At 42.3% G+C, this 4,438-nt stretch overlaps 1 pseudogene; it reads right to left on the bottom strand.

Moving 5' to 3' along the window:
• Positions 1-2,270: 2,270 nt before the first annotated feature.
• Positions 2,271-3,889, bottom strand: LOC129512150 (suppressor of cytokine signaling 5-like; annotated as a pseudogene).
• Between the last annotated feature and the right edge of the window lie 549 nt (positions 3,890-4,438).

The following is a 4,438-nucleotide window of genomic DNA, read 5'->3' on the forward strand; positions in this document are numbered from 1 at the left end:
AAAGGGTTGGTGTTGCACACAAATACAACTTTTCTTTTTTTTTTTTATTTTCTTTTTTTTTTCAACTTTTCTTTTTTATAGTCTTGGCAATAGCCATTGGGATGTGCAAGAACTTTCTGTAGGAGCCGGTAGGGAAACCAAGGAGCGTTCACCAGTGGTACAGACCACAGTAATAATAAGACACAGGAATGGATTCAACTGGGATGCCTGAGTGGCTCAGGGGTTGGGTGTCTGCCTTAGGGTCAGGGCATGAACCTGGGATCCGGGATCCCAGACCAAGTCCTCCACTGGGCTCCCCACAGGGACCTGCTTCTTCCTCTGCCTATGTCTCTGTGTCTCTCATGAATAAATAAATAAATCTTAATAATAAAAAAAAAAGAATGGAGTTGACTAGTGCAAAATATCCAGGACAGAGCTGTAAAAAAGCAAATGCTAGAACTTGGTATTACTTCCCAAACAGCTCACTCCAATAGTAGCGCATACTATTCTAAGTGACAAAGAGGTGCTAAGTGAAGTTATTTACAGATACAGTGGTTGTATAGTACCTCTTAAATCTGCAATTAGGGTTTCAGAGTTGCCATTAGAAATTAACTGCCCTGAAATTCTATAAATTGCACTTAAGCAATTCAGCTGTGAGAGTTTCCAACAAGGAGCGAGGTGTTGCCATCCAAATTGCTCATCGCAGTTAGTAATAATCTCAAACATCAGCAACCACTGCTGTTATCAGCTGACTTGCTTCTAGCCTCCCTTTCTTCATGGCTCACAAATGCATCACGGGCATAGGGAAAGACCCAACTTCAACTAATCAACTTCAACTAATCAGCTTCAACTAATTGAGTAGACTGCCTTTACTAACTTAAAAAAAAAAAAATCACATGTGGGACTGTGGGACTACATGGCAGCTCTTCCTAATGTGTGTGTGTGTGTGTTTTTAAGATTTTATTTATTTATTCATGAGAGACACAGAGAGTGGCAGAGACACAGGCAGAGGGAGAAGCAGGCTCCCTGTGGGGAGCGCAATGTGGAACTCGATCCCAAGACCCCAGGATCATGCCCTGAGCCAAAGGCAGATGCTCAGCCACTGAGCCACCCAGGCATTCCTTTCCAATGTGTTTTAAGTTAATGCACTCATACAAAAAAATCGATACCTAAGACCTTGAAATACCAACTTTATAAGCCTGACTTTTTAAGAGCAACTATTTAGAAAACCTGGTTTACCTAATGGCACCTTTTACAGGAGAGACAGGAGACCGACTATAACTTGTACCCACATGTCAGTGAACTTGTGGCCAGAAAATTGTAGTTGTCTTTTTTCTCTTTCTCTTTTAGACTTCCCATGCTTGATTTATAGTAACTACAAACTGCTACTTTTGGAAAGTCATAGAAAAATTCTTAGAAAAAAAAAAGAAAAATTCTTAGAAAAAAATAATAATTTCAAATATTAGTCATACTATTGAAAGACTCATATTAATAATTTGTTCTTCAGTAAGAAATAGAATTCTTTTGGGGCATCTGGGTGGCTCAGTGGTTGAGCGTCTGCCTTCAGCTCAGGTCGTGATCCTGGGGTCCCTGGATGGAGTCCCACATAGGGCTCCCCACAGGGAGCCTGCTTTGCCCTCTGGCTACGTCTCTCCCTCTCTCTGTGTGTGTCTCTCATGAATAAATAAATACAATCTTTAAAAAAAAAATAGAATTCTTAAAAAAAAAAAAAAAGAAATAGAATTCTTCATAGCAAATGGCCCAGAGTTGCTTCACTCAATTACAACAGTCATTAAAAACCAAACTGCTGGGATCCCTGGGTGGCACAGCGGTTTAGTGCCTGCCTTTGGCCCAGGGCACGATCCTGGAGACCCGGGATTGAATCCCATGTCAGGCTCCCGGTGCATGGAGCCTGCTTCTCTCTCTGCCTCTCTCTCTCTCTCTCTCTCTCTGTGACTATCATAAATTAAAAAAAAAAAAAAAACCAAACTGCTCAATCGACAAACTGTTTTTGTAGCCTTACTTAACACCTGTAGCTCTGTCTTCTGTCTCAATAGGCCCCACATTTATCTGAGTAAGTAACAGCAGATCACATCTGACAGATAATAACACTAAGCCTACCTATTATACTGGAAAAAAAAAAACAAAAAAACACCCAACACTGATACATGTGCTTGCTCTACAGATGTACTACTGTCTGAGGCACATAAAAGCAGATCTAGTTAATGCCCTTGGGGGGCAGGAGAGTTGACTTGGCCTTGACTGGTTCTCATTGTAACCAGGGAACTCTTTCAAAATCCTGTAACATTGATGGTACAGGATAGACACTCTTTCAAAAACTCCTGTAACATTGTTGGCAAAGGGAGCCCAACAATTTCATCATGTGTGGGGCATCTACAGATTACTGCATGGCAGATATAGTGCAGGCTAACAGAAAAAGTCTTTCTAATGATAAAGTAAGTGATCGTTCAAAAAACTGGGATCTTTCTAATGTTCCCGAAGTCCGGTTAGAGTGGAGGAGCCAAGTACACACGGGTCATGGGTCATGGTCAATTATTCACAGAAGAGGCAGTCCTCTTGGGCAGAGTCCCCGAGCAAGAATGTGCCTTCAGGTTTCCCTTCAAGGGAGGCTTCTGTTCAGAAAGGTCCATCGATCCCCAGTAACAGGGATTTCCCTGTCATCTGAAGCAAGTCCAGCACCAGGCAGTGTACATAATCCATCTGCAAATGGACTTTCCCAGCTCCCTGTCTGCTAACGTGGGCACGGCTGTCTCCAGACACCTGACCTTCCTCTGCCTACGTGACTACAGACTCAGGGTGTTAGCGTCCTCTTCTGAGTCATAGTTAGTTTGCAGAATTGCCATATTGTCTGCACTTCATTCATTCATCCAGGAGCTAACTTTGGTCCCGGTTTATATAACGGATTAACCTGTGCAGTGGCTTCAAATATATGGATTTGTGCATTGGGAGGAGACTCAATCCCTTCTTCAATACCAAGCCGCCTTCTCTCTCTCTTTTGAAGTTTATCTTTTTCATCCCTAGACGCGGAGGATGGATCACATGTATCAAAGACTGTTGAGTGTGGGTTCACGGGGGCTGTCTGCTGTTTAATCAAATGCCATTTCAGGGCTAAATTTGAGCCAGCAGGAAATGGGCATTTGTCAAGCGTTAATTCTGAAATGTATATTTTTCTTTTATTAGAAAAAAAAGGGGGTTTCGATTGCTTGTTGTAAGTTCTCAGGGGGAAAACACAAGCCCACAGTATCCTGCAACCTCTGTCTCCAAGGGCACCTTCCTACATTTCTGCCGACACGCTGTCCGTATCGCACATGGAGCTTGCACTTGAGCTCTCTTTTGAGAGTCTGCTTCCAGTTCCACCAAACTTTTTATCAGTTTCCAATGAACTCTGTATCTTTGTAGAACAGGAATGTTTTTTCTCTCCACCTCACAGAGGCTGCCGAGAGTAGGGATCTCTTCTTGTGAGTCTTACTCCCAGGGTGACACATGGCTCCTGATCCTTTTCAATGCTTATTTCAACAATCTGAGGAATTTCAGTGGCACAGTTTTGGTTTCTCCTTGAAGAATTCTTAGAAGGGTCTCATCCCAGTTGCAAGGCCACATTTTCTCTTAAGGGACACCTCTGTTGCTGAGGAGCAGAGTCTCCTGTACTGATCTTTCTTTCACAAACACCTGTTGGAGTACATGTCCACATTTTCACTACAGCTCCCTCCCTTGTGACCAAAGAGATCCTGACACTGTATTGGAAGCGATTCCACATCTTCTCCACTTTATCCATTGATTATAAGATTTATTGGGGCTCAGCCTCATCCGGGGGCACCTGCGGCCAAGTGGACAGTCCTGTCCTGTCCCTCTGGCTGTCTGATAGAGTGCAATCTCACTTCCTCTGGACAAAGCCTCCACCCAGCCCCCACCCCTTTCACCCTTCCCCCTCTCTCCTCTCCCCAACCTCCACTGGAATGGAAAATACTTTCCCTCCATATCAGTTTTAGAATAATGTTTTCTATATCAACAAAACATTTTGCTGGAGTTTTTATAAGAACTGCATTGAGTTCTTATGCCAATTTGAGGAAAATTGACATCTTCACTATGTTGAATTGTCTTCATGAACATAGTATATCTTTCCATTTCTTTGTCTTTTTTTATTTTTTTCATCAGCTGTCTGTGAGTTTTCAGCCCTCAAGTCCTGTGCACATGTTTTGCTAGATTTACACCAAAGCATTTTATTTTATTTTCAAGCAATTGTAAGTGATATTTTAAATGTTTATATCTTTTGTTTCTTGGCTGAGACTTTTAATTGTTTTCATTTATTTCAGATGTGTTTTGTAACACTTCTCTTATCTTGGTGTGGGCATCTTTGCTCATTCTGCTTGAGATCTTCCTGGCTTTTGGCACAGTGAGTGATTTTTCCAGTGAGACCTAGATATTTTGGGCATTATGC

Source organism: Nyctereutes procyonoides, unplaced genomic scaffold, assembly GCF_905146905.1.
Source record: "Nyctereutes procyonoides isolate TBG_1078 unplaced genomic scaffold, NYPRO_anot_genome, whole genome shotgun sequence".
In the NCBI taxonomy this organism is placed as follows: Eukaryota; Metazoa; Chordata; class Mammalia; order Carnivora; family Canidae; genus Nyctereutes; species Nyctereutes procyonoides.